Source organism: Chiloscyllium plagiosum, chromosome 15, assembly GCF_004010195.1.
Source record: "Chiloscyllium plagiosum isolate BGI_BamShark_2017 chromosome 15, ASM401019v2, whole genome shotgun sequence".
NCBI lineage: Eukaryota > Metazoa > Chordata > Chondrichthyes > Orectolobiformes > Hemiscylliidae > Chiloscyllium > Chiloscyllium plagiosum.
This window is the reverse complement of record NC_057724.1, coordinates 62,482,975-62,504,566: the sequence shown is the minus strand read 5'-3', so window position 1 is coordinate 62,504,566 and position 21,592 is coordinate 62,482,975. Positions and strand designations below refer to the sequence as shown.

At 41.3% G+C, this 21,592-nt stretch overlaps 1 protein-coding gene across 2 annotated transcripts in view; it reads left to right on the top strand.

Moving 5' to 3' along the window:
• The window catches only part of nalf2 (NALCN channel auxiliary factor 2), a 447,747-nt gene that overhangs the window by 328,679 nt on the left and 97,476 nt on the right, over positions 1-21,592 (top strand). The window lies entirely within an intron of this gene.

The window sequence follows — 21,592 nt, the reverse complement described above, 5'->3', positions numbered from 1 at the left end:
TGTTATATTGCTCTAACATCAGGTCTTCTTTGGAGTATCCTCCTTCGTCTGAACACTGGTAGACATATACTAGGTTAGGACCCACATGTTCCTTTGCTGAAGTATCATATATCTGGGAATTCAAAAAATGTCCATCAATCACTCCTTGCAATGTTTGAATACCTTGCTGTGGCCTTTTATGCTTTTTATTTTTGCATTTCACATTGCTGGGCAAGATGAACACATGTTGTGCACAGACATTCCTAACATCATGAAGATCCTGACATCTGGTGACACTGATTTGCAAATGAGCTACCTTACCATCCAGGTGTTGACTTCTGTTAATGATATTGATCTAACAGCATCCCTCTCTATCCAGTTTTCTGATGCCACCAGGGAATAAATTATAAAGAAGAAGAAAAATCCTGCATTTTGTCTTTTGCTCACTCAAACCACTAATTTCAATTTGTTATCCAAGAAAGGGTTGTTGGATTTATTTAGTTCTTCTGCCTCGCTGTCAGAATGAAATGATTAAACCAACTCTCACACATTCCAGGCTTTGAGTATGTGGAGCTGCAATGATATGTCACAGAAAAAGCATTAATGTTATCTTTGCTGCCTGGAATAAGTTAGCTTTGCATGTAAAGAGATGTGTGCTCTCTTCCCCTCAGATTATCTATCCCAATTGATTATACCAGTAGCAAACTTACTGTGAATTTTAAAATAAAGATTGTTTATTCTCAAAATATTAACCCGAATTAAATGTGATGTCTCATTCACTGTTTCTCACTCACACTTTCACAAACACACACAGACTGGTTGCAGGTAAAGGTTACAAAGATAATTAATCTGTTGCAAATTATGGTTAAGTCAGCCACTGGTTTATGATCACTGGTCCAAAAGGACAGGTCAGTTTCTTGAATGAAGTTGTTGCTTTAGTGAAATTGAGGGTCTTGTGTGTCTTGTGAAGGCTGTGAGATTGCCTGTAGCCAAATTTCGAGCAGGTTGGGTCTCAGGTGAAAATGAAACTTGAGAGAGTCCTTCTCTCTATCGAACCTGTTGAAGGAACTGAGAGCATTGTTGCTACATTTGCAGATGGCATAAAGATAGGTGGAGGGGTAGGTACTGTTAGGGATGGGGGGCAGGCTGCAGAAGGACTTGGACAGGCTAGGACGGAGGGCAAAGAAGTGGCAGGTGGAATACTAATGTGGGAATGTGTGAAATTATGCACTTTTGTCAGAAGAATAGAGGTTTAGACTATTTTCTAAATGGGGAAAGGCTTCAGAAATCTGAAACACAAAGTGACTTGGGAGTCCTAGTTCAGGATTCTCTTAAAGTTAACATGTAGATTTAGTTGGCAGTTAAGAAGGCAAACACAACATTAGCATTCATTTCAAGATGGCTAGAATACAAGGGCAGAGATGTATAGTTGAAGTTGTATAAGATTCAGGTAAGAATAGAATATTATTAGCAGTTTTTGGCTATGTATCTAAGGAAGAATGTGCTGGCCTTGGAAGCGGTCCAGAGGACTTTTACAAGAATGATCCAGCTGATGAAGGGCTTATCACTAGCATTCATTTCAAGATGGCTAGAATACAAGGGCAGAGATGTATAGCTGAAGTTGTATAAGATTCAGGTAAGAATAGAATATTATTAGCAGTTTTTGGCTCTGTATCTAAGGAAGAATGTGCTGGCCTTGGAAGCGGTCCAGAGGACTTTTACAAGAATGATCCAGCTGATGAAGGGCTTATCACTTGAGGACCAGTTGAGGACCGTGGGTCTATACTCAATGTAGTTCAGAAGGATAAGGGGGGATCTGATTGAAACTTACAGAATACTGAAAGGGAAAAGTGAGGATTGCAGATGCTGGAGATCAGAGTCGAGAGTGGGGTGCTGAAAACGCACAGCAGGTCAGGCAGCATCCAAGGAGCAGGAGAAATGACGTTTCAGGCAAGATCCTTTCATCAGGATCCTGATGAAGGGCTCTTACCCGAAACATCGCTTCTCCTGCTCCTCAGATGCTGTCTGACCTGCTGTGCTTTTCCAGCATCCCACTCTCGACTCAGAATACTGAAAGGCCTCAGTACAGTGGACATAGAGAAGAATCACAGCCTAAAAGTGAAGGGATGACCCTTTAGAACTGAGATAGGGAGGAATTTCTTCAACTAAAGGGTGGTTAGTTTGTGGAACTGATTGCTGCAGGAGGCTGTGGAGGTCAGGTCTTTGAGTGTTTTAAAACAAAGATTGACCGGTTCTTGATTAATAAGGATATGAAGGATCATGGGGAGATGACAGGAGAATGGGATTAAGAAACATATCAGCAATGATTGAATAGCAGAGCAGACCTGATGGGCTAAATGGCCAAATTCTGTTCTTATATCTTATGTTCTTATGGTCTTACAATATAATAATCTCATGATTTTAAGGTACTTGGTTGCTTTGATTCATTGGATCTGGTTTAATGGATTCGGTGAAACTGTCTGCAAACAGCTTCCAGCTGATTTTAAAGCAGACAACAACATGGCTTCCTCACTATGTTACCTTGACAAGTTCAGTGTTCTTTTCCAAAAATAAAGGAATAGTGTTAATGTTGATTCCCAAATCCTGTTTAACACCTTCGAGATTGACCCAGTCTCAGCTGGAAGGCGATAACTATTATACAAGGGAAGGTTAATAGTACCTGTTCACTTCTGCCTGCCACAGATTTTAATGTTGGAGTGAATTACTGCAGATGCTGGAATCTGTACTGAAATCAAAACATGCTGGAAATCACAACGGGTCAGGCAACATCCGTTAATGTTTGAATGATTTTGAATATTCACATTTAGTTTGGTACTTGCTTGACACTTAAGATATCTGTCACTCAAATGTCTTGAGCCACATGTTTTGCAATGACCATTTTAATAGTCTGTTGTGTCCTGTTTTAAAAAGATTGACCACAAATTCAGAATGTGAAATTCTGAAGAAGGGTCACTGAACCTGAAACACTAACACTGATTTCTCTTCACAGATTTTCCAGCAATTTCTGTTTTTGTTTCATTATGTACTGGGGCATAATACATGTCAAAGTAAACTCCTAGTTCTCCTTTCTAAACTTAGACAGTGTCTGGAATCCATGCTAGGTTTGTTCTTGCTGCTCTGGGGAAAGAAACAGTGTTATATCATACACAAGCAACATCATAATATTTTTGTGATCCAAATTACATTTCAATGCCATGTCTGCAAGCACATTCGATATTATTAGCTCAGTAGACATTTATGATCAAGATTTGAAAGCTTTTGGCTGCATGGAGACTGGTTTATAAGAATCTTGATGACAGAAGGATTGCATTTCAATGTCTGAAAGGGTCTGTGACCCCATTTAAATGCCTGAATATCCACAAGGGCAAGCTCGATGTGCTATTACTGACAAGAGGAAAGAAAGTTGAGGTTTTGATTTTTCAAGGTGCTGACCACTTGGTGCCTGTTAAATTGCCCTATTCACCAACCAAGTGGTCTTAAGTCCTGCAGAAACATTGGAAGGAGACCAATGTCGAAATAGAGTTACATTATTGGTAATAATGCATTGAAGCATTGAGTATGTTCTGGGTGCATGCAAGAATCTCTCATGTTTATTTTGCTTTAATATGGAGTATTGTGACTGGCTGAATAGCCAGGGCAGTATGAAGTAGGCTTCATCTGATCCTCTAAATAGTTGCAGCAAGGTGGGCTGCCAAAGAAGTGTCTGAGCTATCCTTCAAACAACTCAATGCTCTTCCATGGAATTCTGACCCTCTCAGGGTATTCCTCTAGCCAAACCCTTTTTGAATTTATAATTGCCATGGGCCTCGGGAATGAGGGCCATACCTCAAAAAAAGAGGTCACTTTAGCATGTTCCAGTTTCTCGCGATATTTCAAAACCTTTGAAAAACTTTGGCAGAACTGCATGTTCGGCAGGAATGACACAGAGACCTACATTCTCAATTCTGAGGTCGCGTGAAACCTAACTGTAACCCACTGAATAGGAGGTCACTTTTCAAGAGTGGCCTCAAAGGAAGGCTCTTAAATAGTGATAAAGCATGGGCATACTGTCAACCTTCCAAAGATTCTGAGGTTTCCTTAAATATCAGCTTTCAAATATGCATAATTTTTTTTTCTTACCACATCAGTTGATTTTTCTTGAAATGGTATACTCATGCAGTTGTGGAGAGTGGGGCAGCTTTGATGAATAAGCCATTGTGTCCAGGTTACAATTCATTGTCATCCATGGACAGGTGCAATACCGTATATAGCAGCTGGTTCTAAGCAAAGTCAACTGAGAGCAGGAACTCTTTCCCCAAAATGTACTCCATGGGCTGGAATACAAGGCCTTGAGAAAGATGGAGGGAGCATGTATGGGACATGCATAATTTTGTGTTTATCTGGCAATGTATTAGAGATCAAAGAACATACAGGCAATATAGCAATGATATAAATACGAATAATCCCTTAATTGTTCACAGTGATGAAGCAGAATAATGTTACTGTGAACATGTGAGACATACACAGCTTTAAAATGCAATTGGCTGTGCTGTTATTGTCAAGGCTGTTCATAGGACTATTTTAAATGATTATTTTTGTTCATTTGTTTGTTGATGGTGTTACGACATGGGGTAAACACCCCCTGCTAATTTAAACCAGCAACACAGAAAAGATTCACACCGTGCTGTAATCTGTTAAAATTCAAGAGGCAAATAGTTATCCCAGAGGCCACTATTTAAAGTAAAAATTAACAACTTCATTCTTTAAGTCCAACAGAGAATATTTAAACCAACATCTATTTCCGACTCCTTTCTCTTAAACCTATCTTTTACCTCCCACTCTACAATACTAGTCTGCTAAAATATCCTGATTAAGATTTACAAAAAAAATTCAACTTTTAAAGCCAGTCAGCTGTCGAATCTTCTCTTTGTATCATCCTCTGCAGATTTTCCTCTGTCGTCTTTTTGATGTTGTGCTGCACAAACTTCTTATAATCAGGTACCTCTCAGACAGCTGTTCTGCTGGCAGTCTGCACTTGTTGGTGGCTTGGCAGTTCTCCCCCAACTGTTCAAAATGTCTGGTTTTATACCCCAAAACAACAGATCATTTCATTGGTTTTAATATTATCAAAATATTAAATTCAACTTTGATTGGATTCTCGTGTCTTGGGGAATAATTTAAACTGATTGGGTAAATTTGAATTTTTTTTTGCTTCATGGCAACCCAGATGCTGCTAGCTGTTTTGACCAAGTGTTACATCATTACTTTGTTCCGGATTCTCTGTGTTTTGCCCTTGCTAGCTTTTCAACTCTCTTAAAGGTACAGTACCTCTACACCTTCATAACAATAACTCTGATGTAAGGCATGTTTTTTATATGTATTTTAATGCCAATAATTTTAGAATTTTTATTTAAGCTAGTAGCATGTGGGTTTTGAAGGGGTTTGATGATTAACTCATATTTTTGTAGCCATGGTGAACTATTTTAAAACACAGTTGGAGCGAGAGACTTCCTGAAGATTAATGAGGTTTTTTTTTAATTAGGTGAGTGTTAAGGTGACAATAAATAGTGATGTGCTTTTGATTTCTGTTTAGGAAGTCCGAGATTGATTTTTCTAATGGAGCTGTATCGGGCTTTGGTTAGGTCACAGCTGGAGTACTGTGCACAGTTTTGGTCACTACAATACAGGATGGATGTGATTGGACTGGAGGAGAGATGCAGAGGAGATTCACTAGGATATTGCCTGGGATGGAATGTTTTGGCAATGATGAGATGATGGATAAACTCTGGTTGTTTTGTTTAGAGCAGAGAAGGCTGATGGGGGACCAGATTGAGATGTATAAGATTATAAGAGGCATGGACAAGGTGGATAAAAAGCAGCTCATCCCCTTAGCTGAAGTTTCATAACAAGGTAGCATAATTTTAAAGGGAAACGCAGGAGATGTAGGGGGGATCTGAAAATTAGTTTCACACCCAGAGAGTGGTGGGAATCTGGAATATGCTGCCTTGTATGGTTATTGATGCAGGACACCCCACAACCTTTGAAAAGTACTTGGATGAGCATTTGAAATGTCATAACATGCAAGGCTATGGAGCGAAATGTTGGAAGATAGGCCTAATGGAGATTTAGAGTAATTTTCTTGTTGGTGTAGGCTTGATGGGCTGAATAGCCTTTTATGGACAGTAGGATTCTCTGAAGGGATTTTTTGAAGCTAAGAAAATTGAAGTTCAGGTGTTTGAAGGCACCAGGAAGATAATGAAGTGGCTCAGTGGTTGACAGGAAGGCTTTTGTTCTGTGGTGTGGAATTCTTGTCTGTCTTGTATAGAAATAGGGAAATGCTGGAGAGTCTAATAGGTGAATTTAGGGAGAAAATTCAGGTAGAAACATGGGAACCTTTCAGCTCCTCAAGCCTTCAATTAGATTATGATTAACATTTACTTAAATTTCATATCTCTTAAAAGTGTTATTGAATAAAAATCTATCAATCTCAGTCTTGGAAATTTAATTTGACTCAGTATCTAATCTCCTAAAACAGCAAGTTTTAGATTTCCACAACCATTTTGTGTGAAAAATTGCTTCTTGATTTCATTTCCAAATGACCTAGTTCTTATTTTAAGATTATACCCATTTAGAAAATTGTCCTGTCAATGAATTATGATAAGTTAAATTGAACAGGAGAGCCTATTGTGCTATATATGTTAGAGAAAATTGTCAATCCTGCTACCCTCTGCTGAAGCTGTCACTATTATCCTCTTTTGCCTGTTATTTTATTTATTCGTGGCATATGGGTGTCTCTGGCTCAGCCTGCATTTATTGCCCACCCCTAAATGCCCTGGAAAAGATGTGGGTAATCTGCCTTCTTGAACCACTGCCATCTGTGAGGTATGGGTATCACCCAAGGCACTGTTAGGAAGGGAGCACTAGGATTTTGACCCAGCCACAAGGAAGGAATGGGCAATATAGTTGTAAGGCAGGGCGGTGTATTGCTTGGATGGAAACTTGAAAGTAGTGACATTCCCATGTATCTGCTGTCTTTGGTCTTCTGCCATGATAGAGGTCATGGGTTTGGAATCTGCTGCCATGATAGAGGTCATGGGTTTGGAATTTTCGATTAGAGTGTCAGTGGTAATATGTGTGCAACAACACACGCCTTAAGTGGTTCTTGGGTGTGGTAAAAAGTGCTTGGTGGCAGTGCAATTTTGCAAAAGGGATTAATCCTGATGGAGCAGGATACTGTGTCCAACAGTTGAGGAATGTTTGTTTGTGCAACAAGCAAAATAGCACAACTTTGCAAACATGGAGTTCAGACTGCCTGTACTTTTATTAATCCAACCCTATTCTCCTGTCAGGTTAATTGTCTTTTGGAAATTGTTGCAAAATTGTCACCAGCTCTTATTTTAAAAACAAATTTTGAAAATGAATAAAACTAGAATCGTACAAATTAGAAAGTTTGCATTTAAAGCTCTGAAGAGATAAAAAACATATTATAACATTTATTTGTATACCTACCCTGAGAAAAATTCTGGAATAAATTCATGACTCAACACCGAAGTTATTCTGAACTATTACAGATGTCCTGAGAAAAGGTGGGCAGCCAGGCACGATACTTAAGCCCCCTATAAGGGGCTATTTAGATGGTCTAATGCCACAAATAAAGACCAACAGGTAGCCTCTACAGGCAGCAGTCCAGGATCCACCAGAATGAGAGGATCTACCCCCCCAAAGTATTGGAGTTGAGGGAGTGACAGTAGGAAAGACAATGTCAACAATCCCAGGAAGTGATCAGGAAGAGAGGCCTGTCCGCTTGGTCCCTCTGATAATTGTTTTAGAGTTACATTTCCTGCGATCCTTCCATGATTGATTGATTTATTTATTGTCACATTTAACGATGTACAGTGAAAAGCTTTGTTTACAAGCAGTACAGGCAGATCATAGTAAGCAAGGATATACAGAACAAAAGATTTGGATGGAGGCATACATGTAACATTGCACAGGGCGTACAAGAGAGATCAACATCAACAAGATCAGCATTATCTGAGTCTAGAGGGCCCATTGAGTCGTCTAATAATGGCTGGAAAGAAGCTGTCCCTAGATGTATTGGTGTGTATATCTTTTGCCTGATGAAAGAGGTTGCAGGAGATCATTACCGAAGTGCAAAGGATCTTTGATAATGTTGGCAGCGTTTCTGAGGCAGAGAACCATGTGAATGGAGTCCATGGATGGAAGGTTGGCTTCCATAATGCCCTGGGCTGTGCACACCACTCTCTGTAGTTTCCTATGATCCTAGACAGAGCGGGTTCCATACCATTTGATGCACCTTCTCGATTCCTGCCATGCTTCAGGAATGCTCAACTCTCCTGATGGAATGGCAGAAGTTTTGTGCCGGCTGATTGGACCGGGAACTCCGGGAATGTGTCTGTCATCCCTCATTAGATGGCAGTCTTGGAGACAGCCAATTAGGGTTCCACCTTCAAAAATATCCATGTTCCCATCATGCTTTTGGTGAGTAGCAGATTGGAAACTCCATTTGATCCATAGTTACAAAGTCTACAGGAAAATTGTGCACCTCACATTTGCCCAATGTTGCCAATGCTGAGAATAGGCATTTCAATGAGACTGTAGCCGTTTCCACAAACTGTATTCCCTTTTGAGTCTGGCAACTTTGGAATTGGAGTTAGGAGTTATTTCCTAATTACCATAGGGAAACAAAAGCAACAAGCTAGAATGTTTGATGGAAGACGGGTGGGGGCATGTCGTATTCATTAACATCTGATTTTCCAGCTCTCCACATTACATTACATTTTTAGCAATGCTTCAAAACACTTACACAGAAGAAAGTTGAATAGACGCCAGCCAGCAGAAATAAGAGGTTAAACGGAAAAGCTTGGAAACCAAATAAGAAGGTTTGAGGATGTCTTTGAAAGAAAATTTGAAAGTGGCTAGTTAAAAAGTTGCCAGAAAGCAAAAGTGAGAACATTGGTCTCAATGAATGGATTAGAGGGAATACTAAATAAGAAGAAATGATAAAATAGGGAGATTAAAGTCTCATGGGACAAACAAGGGCAAAATGAAAATTGGGGCAGGGATCTGAAAGTAAATTCAAAAGAATTTGGGAGTCTAAAGATATTCAAAGTGATAATGTTGGGAATGTGAGCCAACTTTTCTCAGATTTGAAGTTAACAGGCCAAACTTTAGCTTTTGACTTCCAGAAATCCTTATGCAATGCTACAGTGTCAGGTATATTGACCATTGTCGATACTGTTCCGAAATCTATGTTTCATATTTTGGTTTCAGACTGGAAGAGTAGATGGATTCATCCTGATCCAACTGGTCAGTTTGTTGCTGCCAAAAATGATTGTATGGAAACACCAATGAATCATAGGGAGTGAAATGATAAATTGAAGCAAATTAAGCAGGTCTTACCTTTTTTGTCCCTGGTTGTTCAGCTCGCACAGCTGCAGTGCAAAGGAGAATGCCAAACTATATCAAAGCGTGCATGGTTGTGCAGCTCTTCAAGTGTGAATGTGGAGAAAAGCATCCAACTGCGAGTACAGCACACCAGTTCATTTTTTATTATCTCGTTTGATTGATGTGTGGACTGTGTAGAGTCGAAATGCAGCATCCCAGCTTCAAAGAGTACACATGTTAGATTCATTATGACTTTCAAATTCTTCTGAAATTTACGTGCGAAACATGCATTATTCTCTTTTTTGAATCCAAAGTTAATTCCTCCTCTTCCCATCCTGATTAAGATCTGCAATTCTATACCGTTCAGCAGTCCCTTGATACCTCTTCCACACTGCTATTCTCGATCTGTTTACAAATGCAGTGATGTGTCACCAGGCTGACTGACTGCGGAAGTTATCACAGCCAAGTCATAAGCTGGCCACAATCAAGCAATTAGGAATGAAGACCACACTTGATTTTATGATTATTTGGACTGGGAGTGGCAGGGGGACATTGAAATCAAAGTAGCAACATCCCAGCTGTGCTCAGTTTAAGATTGACTCAGCACAGACTGTGATTTTGTTCTTCCTTTGTTTCTCCCAGGAAACTGTTCTGTTCAAAAGTGGATGGACAGTTGCACCATCAATTGGATGTAGCCATTTTCCTGTGCTTGAAGGTCTATTCTTGCGATTCTTTTGTAGATATGAAAAAAGGACACCTTTTACCAATTTTTAGTTTGGTACTGATCCTTTCAATTTTGTCACAAAATGAAGGGAATCTAAAAATCAAATGATTACAAATTTAAATCCCTAGCATGACTCAATCCACATAATATAAAGATTTGTTCAGTTGTCCCCAAGATTATCAATTTGAGAAATGCACCGATACATAATTCAACCAGGAACCTTGTTGTGTGACTGACTGAGTTATAGGTGTGAAACAAATTGCCTGTTGTTCAAAGTGTTTCTCGGCAGTGAAGAACAGCAATTTTTCAAAGTTTTTTGGGTTGATATCAACTTTCAGAAGTAGATCAGGTCAGTCTGCAGTTGGTGAGGTTTCAGCAGAGATGGCAAAGATTTATTATCCTTCTTTCAAACTAATGCAATTTGGTAAAAGCTAAAGTTTAAAATGTGACTTAATATTGTGACCCTCCACACTTTCTGACATGAGAAAAGATCAATCCTGTGGAGATACAGGACAGATTCAGCAGCCAAAGGAAGTTTTAGTAAATTGTTTTTGCAGCTGTCTCCACATTCCAAGGAAAGGAATTTAAGAGGATTCAGTTAAGTAAAGAGTTGAGATTGGAGTGACATTTCTCTGGAATAAAGTACCTGCGTAAGAGTAATCTTGGGGAACAATGTGACACTTTGTTTTGCTGTTTGTGATAAGAACTTTCTAACTGTCTTCTGTCCATATGTAGCTTTTTCTTTCTTTTGCATAATATACTTTTGCTGTGTTGTCAAAGAACATCTGCAGCCTCATGCGAATATATTTCATTGACTAACCACCATGATAACTAATGATAAAAATCAATTCTATGATGTATCAAATCACGTTTCATTCTGGGACCGGATTTGTCCAGTATTACCATCAACTGGGATCATAGCAATCGATAGCACAAGGATAAGGAATAGTAAGTTAAAAGAGAAAGTGATAATGGACCAGATTTTCTGAGGAATGGCAAGCTTACACAGAGTAACCAGGAAACTACTTCTCTAAGAAGCAAAAAGACGGACTCATTCAATAAAAACCAAGAGGCAGTCAACACCCTCTGGGGAAAGCACTTTGAGGACTTCCTCAACTAAGATGAAACCTTCTAACACAAGTGGTCTTGGCACTATTCTGCAATACACTGTACATTGCCATCTCAAAGCATTTCCAACCCAACTCCAATGCACCAGTACAACCTTTGGTTGCCTGAGGAATGGAATGTTTGAAATCACAAACCTCACACCTTGCTTGAAGCTCATGGTTTTAAGAAATGCCATGATCCCCACCCTCCTATATGCATCAGACACATAAACCATGGAAAGTAGACACCTCAAATCCCTGAGTGCTTTCACCAACAAATTCACTAGTTTAATAGGTGCCAATATGAAGATCCTCATCCAGGATAATATCCCCAGTGTCGAGATACTGGTTATGCACGACCCAGCGGTGATGGGTGGGCCATATTTCCCACATGGCCAACAAAACACTCCTGAAACAAGTATTCCACTCCATGCTCCACAATGAGAAGTAATCACTCAGAGGGCAGTGGAGTTGTTACACTCCAAAAGGCTCCCTAAATAAATGGAACATCCCACCTACATGTGGGAATCACTTGCCCTTGAATGTACAAACTGGCACCAGCCACTTTGAGCATCACTGAGTAGAACACATGGAGGCCAGGCAGAAGCAGCAGACAGAGTGTGCCAAATCCAGAGACTACCTACATAGGTCCCACCCCTTTGCATCCTCAAACACCACCTGCCCCATCTGTGGCAGAGCCTGCAGTTCTAGGATGGGGTGATACAGGAGCTGCTGACTCAGTGACTCAGTGACTCATGCAACAATTAAAAGCCATTTAGACATGTGAATAGGAAATGTTCAGAGGGATATGGGCCAAACACTGGCAAATGGGACTAGTTCAGTTCAAGATACCTGGTTGGCATGGACAAATTAGACTGAAGGGTCTGTTTTCATGCTGTATGACTCTCCTCAAGTGGAAACAAGTTATCCTGACCTCGAGGGACTGCCAAAAAAGGAGAATGTATTTGAAGATCTCAAATAGGTTTACTTAACAGATCAAATGGTCATTCTAGTGGCAGAGAAACGTATGAACACAATCTTAGTCCATCATGCTGCTGCATGGACTCCTCATGTAAGTCATATGGTCTCATCTGACTCCTGAGCTCATTAACGTTCTCAGCTCTTAAACCAACACAATCCTTAAAGCTATCCTTTCCATGGATTGCCATCCTGCTGGGGTGGAGAGGCTTGAGTGTTCTGTTGCTCCTGAGAGCAATACTGTCAGGGGTTCTCAAATCCTGGCAGACCCACCCATGATGGTAAGGTTGGAGGGGAGGAGCCAGACAAGACCAATCCAAAACAAGCCCTCAACAATGATTCAGAGGACACCCATGTGAAAACCAGGGTTGGGGGTGTGGGAAAGGAGGGGTGGATGTCTGTCCCTTAAGCCTGAACCAGAAGAAGGCCTTTGACAGGATATCACATGCATATATATGGGACATGGTGTCCACATTAGGCTTTGGGGAGGGAATCTTCAATTGGACCTGACTGCTGTATTGTTACCATAGTCTCAATCAATGGATGGGAATCAAAAGCTTCCCGAATCAATCTGGAATCAGGCAGGGCTGCCCACTTGCCCACTCTCTCCTGCTTTGTCTGTGTGTTGTATAGACGCATTTGCTGAGTCCATCAGGAATGATGTGAGCCTGAGAGGAGTGATTATTCCTGGCAGCGGGAGCCTACAGGTTAAGGCCTGTCTGTACATGGATGACATCGCTGTTTTCTGCTCAGATCCGCTGTCAGGGCACAGACTCATGAGGACTAGCCTTGGGAGCCAAGGTAAATTGAAGCCAAAGCAAGGCCATGTTCTTTGGGAACTGGGCCGACCAATCCTTTATTCCCTTCACCATCAGGATGGATTATCAGGATGTGATGAGAATATAGTTCAGCCAGACTGGGGCATACACAAAATCTTGGGAGGGGTGCATCACCAAAATGAAGCAGAAACTGAACTTCTGGGAGCACCGCTTCCTCTCCATTGCAAGTAAAAACCTGGTCATCAGGTGTGAAGCACGTATTCTTTTGTAAGTGGCATAGGTCTGGCCCATTCCCCCAAACAATGCTGTTTCAGTCACCTGAGCCATATTCTACTTCATCTGGAAGCCTCAGATAGACTGGGTCTACAGGGACTCCATGTACAAAACTCTGGATAAGGTGGGGAAGAACATACCCAACATCACCTTCATCCTGATGGCTACCTTTGTGTGTAGCTCTATCAAGCTGTGCATAGATCTTCAGTGCATAGCTACCAAATGTCACTATGTACTGAGGTTCTACCTGTCCCCGGTATTGTGAAGGATAGGCCTGGCCTCGCTGCTGCAGAACACTCCAAGTAGCTGGACCCTTCCATATCACCTGTTCTTCATTGAGAAATTTGCAAAGAAACTCACCTTTGACCACAAATCCATCAGGTAGGTCAGCACGTAGCACCCTTGAGACCCTGTGGGAAAAGAAGAGGATGGATCCTATTGTGTGCTTCCCTGAGCAGACTATCAAAGTCATTTGGCAGAATGTCTCATAACCAGAACTTTCCAACAAGCATCAAGACATCACTTGGCTGGTGGTGAGAAGAGCACTATCTGTGAGATGCTTCATGTACCCCACACGGTCTGTGCCACAGCTTGCTGTCCTCGAAGGGGCCTTACAAAGGAAGCCTGGAGGAAATGCAGTGGTTTGTGTCGAAGTTTGTCCTGAGCAGCTTCATAATGTGGGACTCTATGCTCCAGGGTCTGTTTCCTGGGACCAACGCCAAGACAAACAATGACTGTGCATGGAGGACCATCAACTCAGTGAAAGACAATCTTTGATCTACCCAAAACTTGCAGATCTTCCAGAGCAAGGAGTTGACCCTGACCGAGTATTGCAGAGTGGCACATTCCAAGGTCTAGGACGATATGCTGAGGGACATCCTAAAGCTTGGAGCAGCTTTGAGTGTTGCACTGAGTGTTGTAGAGTGGCACACTACAAGGTCCAGGACTATGTGCTGAGGGACGCACTAAAATTTGGGGCAGCTGCTGCCAAGGCGCAGTGGGGAAAGAGCACTGTCTGAGGTCTTCCAGCGAATTGGAGGTCTGTTCAGTTATCGGACCCTTCTAATGTCTCAACGTATTTAAATATAGTCTTATGTGTTTCAGAGATGCCTTTAGTTTGTTGGGACAGAGCCAAACTCAAATGTTATTCGTTTACTTGATATGCTACTGTACAGAACAGAACTGTGAGTGTCTGTATAGATACTAAGATATTTTTTATGAATAATGTATGTTTTTGAAATAGAAAATTGAGGCGTAGCGGTTGTCAGACATCTGTTGCTGGAATGTGTCTTTGTAAAGGAAGTCTGGAGGGAGATGCAATGGTTTTCATTGACTTTCATCCCAAGCAACTCTGTGCTCTATGGTCTGTTCTCCGGGACATATACTGAGACAAACATCAAGTGTGCCTGGAGGACCATGAACTCGGTGAAAACGCTTTTTGGACCGGCCAAAACTTTTTCATTTTCCAGCGCAAGGAATTGATATTGACCAAGAATTGCAGACTAGCACATTCCAAAGTTCAGGACTACATGCTGAGTGATGCACTAAAGCTTGGAACAGTTGTCACCAAGGAACAGTAGGGAAATACCACCATCTGAAGCCTTTTTGCCAAAATACAATGAGGGTCTGTTACCTTCCCCTCATAGCTTAAATGGGAATGTAAATGGTTTCCTTTTATGTTTAGAAAATGCCTTTTCTGTTGTGACTGGCTTGAAGCTGTAATGGGGAATATCAAAATTCCACTGTATTTTCTGCAGTCAGGAATTAACTGATCAGTACTCGTATTTATTTACAGATAATTTATGCATAAATTATATTTCTGAAATAAAACAATCAACAGCTAAAATGGTGGAGAAGGCCTGCAGGAGTAGGAAGATCCCCAGTGATTAATTATTTAGATTAGATTCCCTACAGTATGGAAACAAGCCATTTGGCCCAACAAGCCCACACTGACCCTCCGAAGAGTAACCCACCTAGACCCATTCCCCTACCCTATATTCACCCCTGACTAATGCACCAAGCACTCTGGGCAATTTAGCATGGCCAATTCACCTGACCTGCACATCTTTGGACTGTGAGAGGAAAACAGAGCACCCGGAGGAAATGCATGCAGACATGGGGAGAATGTGCAAACTCCACACAGACAGCTGCCCAAGGCAGAAATCGAATTAGGGTCCCTAGCGCTGTGAGGCAGCAGTGCTAACCACTGAGCCACCATTACACCCCCAGTCATCAAAGTTTCCTGGCCACTGGACCTCGACCTACCTTCTGTCATGGACAATGTGTGTGTTGATGTGTAGCAGTATTCTCACATTGAACGATGTCTTACACCTTGATGATAATTAAAGTAATAAGACAGTATGCCTTTTCTTCAGAGATAAAATTAAGCATGGAACTTATTTAATGCTATATATAAATTATTGCAAAACTATTTATAGAGAACATAAAACAGTACAGCACAGGGACAGTCCCTTCAGCGCATAGTGTTGTGCCAAACAAGATACCAAATCAAACTAATCCCTTCTAGCTGCCCTTGGTCCATATCTCCTCATTCCTTTCATATTTATGTGCTTATCTAAAAGTCCCTTAAATGCCCCTATCATATCTGTCTCCACCACTACCCCTAGCAGCGCATTCCAGACTCCTACCACTTTCTGTGTAAAGAAAAGTTGCCCCCACATCTCCTTTGAACTTTCCCCCTCACCTTAAATGCATGCCCCTCAGTATTAGACATTTTAACTCAGGGAAAAAGATTCTGACAGTCAACTCTATCTAAGCATCTCATAATTTTAGAGACTTTTATCAAGTTTCCCTCAGCCTCCATGGCTCCAGAGCAAATAACCCGTGTTTTACCAACCTTTTCTTATAGCTCATAACCTCTAATGCAAGCAGCATCCTGATAAACCTCATCTGTACCCACTCCAAAGTCTCGATACCCTTCCTGTGATGTGGTGACCAGAATTGAATGATAGACACATAATGTGGCTGAACCAAAGTCTCATAAAGCTGCAAAATGACATCCTGACTCTTGTACTAAATTCCCCAACCAATAAAGGCAAGCATGTCATATGCCTTTGTTATGAAGGTGTAGAAGTGTACTGTACCTTTAAGAGAGTTGAAGGACTTAGAGAAACACACAAAGTACTGGAGAATGTACAATGCAATGTTTGGTTCTGAACAGCTAGCACTGGCTGGGTTGCCTAGAGGCAAAAACAAATTCAAATTCAGCCAATCAGTTTAAATTATACTCTGAAATATACCAACCTCCAATCAAGTTTGAATTTAGGATATTGACAATATGAAAAACCAATGAAACGATGTAAGACTGGGGAAATTTGAACAGATGGGAGGAGAACTGCCAAGACAACAACATATGCAGACTGCCCAGAGAATTGCTCTCTTGAATGTACCTTTATGTATCAATGACCTGTGAAACAGAAACCCCTAAGAAGAAGAAAATCTACAGAGGAAGATTCAAAAGGAAGATTCGACAACTGCCTGGTTTTGAACTTTGAATTTTGGTAAATCATAATCGGGGGTTTTATTGGACTAGTATTATAGAAGGGAAAGTAAATGATAGGTATTGTACAAGGAGTTGTAAATAGTTGTTAGTTAATTCTCTGTTATACTTTAAGAAATAAAGTTTTTTTTAATTTTAAATAGTTCTTGGCCTCTCGAATTTGCACAGATTACAGCACGGGTGAATCTTTTCTGTGCTGCAGGTTTAAATTAGCAGGGTGGGTTTACCTTGAATTGTAACACCTTCTTCACCATCCTATCCACTTGCCTGGCCACTTCCAGGGAATTATGGACCTGAACCCCAAGATCTCTCTGTACATCAATGCTGTTCAGGGTCCTGCCATTAACTGTATAATTTTGCTTAACATTTGGTCTCCCAAAATGCAGTAATGAAGTTCTTCAACGAAATAATAAAGCATATAGATGTGGGCAGTGTGTATGATATTGTGCATATGTACTTTGAAAAAGTGTCTCAAAAAAACCATCAAAAAAAAATCATATGGAAAGAAACTATTTCAGTGTGACAATGAAATCAGCTCAGGTTTAAAGTTTAGGGAGGAAGAATTCTTTTCCAGTGTGGAGGAGTGCACGATGGTGTTCTCAAAGATCAGTATAAGGACCACTGCCCCTTCAGATGCATATGAATGAATTAATGTGCGAATGGACTTTTGTGTTGGAGCATAATGACAATGTTCTCAGATGGCATGAAGCTTGGAAATGTGAAAAGTGAGAATGATAGTAACAGGCATACTAAAGGGTCTGTTTCTGTTATAGCGTCATAGAGATGTACAGCACAGAAACAGACCCTTCGGTCCAATTTGTCCATGCCGGCCAGATATCCAAACTAAATCTAGTCCCACCTGCCAACACCCAGCCCATATCCCTCCAAACCCTTCCTATTCATATATAATCTAGATGCCTTTTAAATGTTGCAATTGTACTAGTCTCTACCACATCCTCTGGCAGCTCATTCCATACATGTACCACCCTCTGTGGGAAAACGAAGCCCCTTTCCACATTCACCCTAAACCTATGCCCTCTAGGTCTGGACTCCCCCACCCCAGGGAAGAGACTTTGTCTATTTATCCTATTTAAGCCCCTCATGATTTTATAAACCCATATAAGGTCACCTCTCAGCCTTCGATGCTCCAGGGAAAACAGTCCCGGCATCTCCCTATAGCTCAAATCCTCCAACCCTGGCAATATCCTTGTAAATCTTTTCTGAACCCTTTCAAGTTTCACAACATCCTTCTGATAGGCATAAGATCAGAATTGCACACAATATTCCAAAAGTGGCTTAACCAATGTCCTATAAAGCTGCAACATAACCTCCCAACTCCTGTACTCAATATTCTGACCAATAAAGGAAAGTATACCAAACGCCTTCTTCACTATCCTATCTACCTGCGACTCCACTTTCAAGGAGCAATGAATCTGCACTCCAAGGTCCCTTGGTTCAGCAACACTCCTTAGGACCTTACCATTAAGTGTGTAAGTCCTGCTAAGACTTGTTTTCCCAAACAGCAGCAACTCGCATTTATCTGAATTAAATTCCATCTGCCACTTCTCAGCCGATTGGCCCATCTGATCAAGATCCTGTTGTAATCTGAGGTAACCTTCTTCGCTGTCCACTACGCCTCCAATTTTGGTGTCATCTGCAAACTTACTAACTATACCCCTAATGCTCACATCCAAATCATTTATAAAAATGATGAAAAGTAGTGGACCCAGTACCAATCCTTGTGGCACTCCACTGGTCACAGGCCTCCAGTCTGAAAGGCAACCCTCCACCACCAGCATCTGTCTTTTACCTTTGAGCAAATTCTGTATCCAAGTGGCTAATTCTCCCTGTATTCCATGAGATCTAACCTTGTCAACCAGTCTCCCATGGGGAACCTTGTTGAACGCCTTACTGAAGTCCATATAGATCACATCCAACCCTCTGCCCTCATCAATCCTCTTTGTTACTTCTTCAAAAAATTCAATCGATTTTGTGAGACATGATTTCCCACACACAAGAGCCATGTTGACTATCCCTAATCAATCCTTGCCTTTCCAAATATGTGAGGAGAAAGTGAGGTCTGCAGATGCTGGAGATCAGAGCCGGAGATGTGTTGCTCGAAAAGCGCAGCAGGTCAGGCAGCATCCAGGGAACAGGAGAATCGATGTTTCGGGCATAAGCCCTTCTTCAGGAAGCCAAATATGTGTACATCCTGTCCCTCAGGATTTTCTCCAATAACTTGCCCACCACCGACATCAGGCTCACCAGTCTATAGTTCCCTGGCCTTTTCTTACAATCTTTCTTAAACAGTGGCACCACGTTAGCCAACCTCCAGTCTTCCAGCACCTCGCATGTGACTATCGATGATATAAATATCTCAGTATGAGGCCCAGCAATCACTTCCCCAGCTTCCCACAGAGTTCTAGGGTGCACCTGATCAGGTCCTGGTGATTACTCCATCTTTACCTGTTTCAAGACATCCAGCACTTCCTCCTCTGTAATACGGACATTATTTAAGATGTCAGTATCTATTTCCCTACATTCTATATCTTCCATGTCCTTTTCCACAGTAAACATTGATGCAAAATACTCATTTAATATCTCCCCCATCTCCTGCGGTCCACACAAAGGCTGTCTTGCTGATCTTTAAGGGGCCCTATTTTCTCTCTAGTTACCCTTTTGTCCTTAATGTATTTGTAAAAACTCTTTGAATTCTCATTAACTCTTTTTGCCAAAGCTATCTCATGTCCCCTTTTTGCCCTCCTGATTTCTCTCTTAAAGTATACTCCTACTGTCTTTATACTCTTCTAAGGGTTCATTCGATCTGTCTTGTCTATACCTGACATATGCTTCCTTATTTTTCCTAACCAAACCGTCAATTTCTTTCATCATCCAGCATTGCCTACACCTATCAGCCTTTCCTTTCATCCTAACAGAAATATACGCTCTTTGGACTCTCGTTATCCCATTTCTGAAGGCTTCCCATTTTCTAGCTGTCCCTTTAACTGCGAACATCTGCCCCCAGTCAGCTTTTGAAAGTTCTTGGAGAAAGTGAGAACTGCAGATGCTGGAGATCAGAGCTGAAAAATGTGTTGCTGGAAAAGCGCAGCAGGTCAGGCAGCATCCAAGGAGCAGGAGAATTGACGTTTCCTGAAGAAGGGCTTATGCCCGAAACGTTGATTCTCCTGCTCCTTGGATGCTGCCTGACCTGCTGCTCTTTTCCAGCAACACATTTTCAGTTTTGAAAGTTCTTGCCCAATACCGTCAAAATTAGCCTTCCTCCAATTTACAACTTCAAACTTTTAGATTCTGTGCCATCTGACTCTATGATATAGGCTGGGGAAGCGCATGTTAGAAGAAATTTAACCAAAAAATGTGAAATTAATTAATTTTGTTCAGATAAAATGGCAAACTAAATTACAAAAGGCTGACAGAGGAGCTTAAAATCATGAGAAGATTTTAATAGAGTGGACGTCGAGATAATTTTTTTCTCTTGCGAGGAAGAACACATTTTGGAAGTCATCAATAAAAGACGGCCACTAAGAAGGAATAGGGAATTCAGAAGGTACTTCTTAACCCAAAGAGTGGTGCAAATGTGGGACTCACTACCTACACTGGTTGAATAATGTAAATGTGGTCAAGGAGAAACTGGACGGACATACAAAGGTGAAGAGATACTGGGTAACAATGACATATTTAGCTGAGGAAAAATGCGAAGAGGTTGAACTGAAGTGTAAAAATCACTCGCTGAGCAGAATGGAATGTCTCTAAATCGCTTATCCTGTGTAATCCCATGCTAACTAAATGGTGGAATTTTAAAGAGAGTTACGAAACAGAGAGAAACTAGTGGGTCCTTAATTGCCTCCTCCTGCCTAAATTCGTTGTTTGCATTTAGAGTCAAAAGAATCATAGAGATATACAGCATGGAAACAGACTCTTTGGTCCAACTCGTCCATGCTGACCAGATATCCTAAATAAATTTAGTACCATTTGAATTGCAAAATTTAGGATTTTACATGTCTATGCTTACAAGTCTAAATATGTATCGCAGCCACAACATTCGCTACTCTAACAACAAAGATTGAAGCAAGACTTTCCAGGTGCAAATCCATAGTCTTGCAAGGCTAATGGATGCCACCACAAGATCATTGGACGATCCATCTGGATCTCACAATGATGCAACTTTCCAGAGATCTAGCCTTAACACTTGGTTGTTCTCAATTTGTATGTTTGTTGGTCTCTTATTGTTTGTCATTTTTACAGTTTCCACAACTTCAATACCCAGAGCTATCTTTTGAGTAGGTAAAAACAATAACTCGGTAACAATAACTCATGAAACAAACTCGGTACCACAGCCACATTTGCTTCCTCAGTGCATGCCTTTGTAACCAACTCATCCCACACGGACTCCGGACCACCTTTAAACCAGCAGAGTTCAGATCCAAACAGGACAAACAGGTTCAAAAACACCAGCAACAGTTCTCCTTCAAGATCCTCCGCTCCACGCTTGCAGCAATGCGCCGGCACCTAACCTCTCTACAGTCTGCCCTGCCTCAGCTGAGGGCCACACTCTCTCAGAATTGCAAAGGACCCACTCTGTACTACATCCTCAGGAGAATTCATAGTCTCAACAAACAGTATTTCAACTCCATCTCAAACATCAAAAACTGTAAGTACAACAAACTTTTATCCACCCACCTCATAACCAGCGCTCCTCAAACATTCCAGAAGAGTCCCCTGGCCTCGGAAACGCCATTAGCCATGCGGCTGATGCAGCTACCACCACCACGCTGATTGATGATGTCACTTCCACCCCCATCATGGC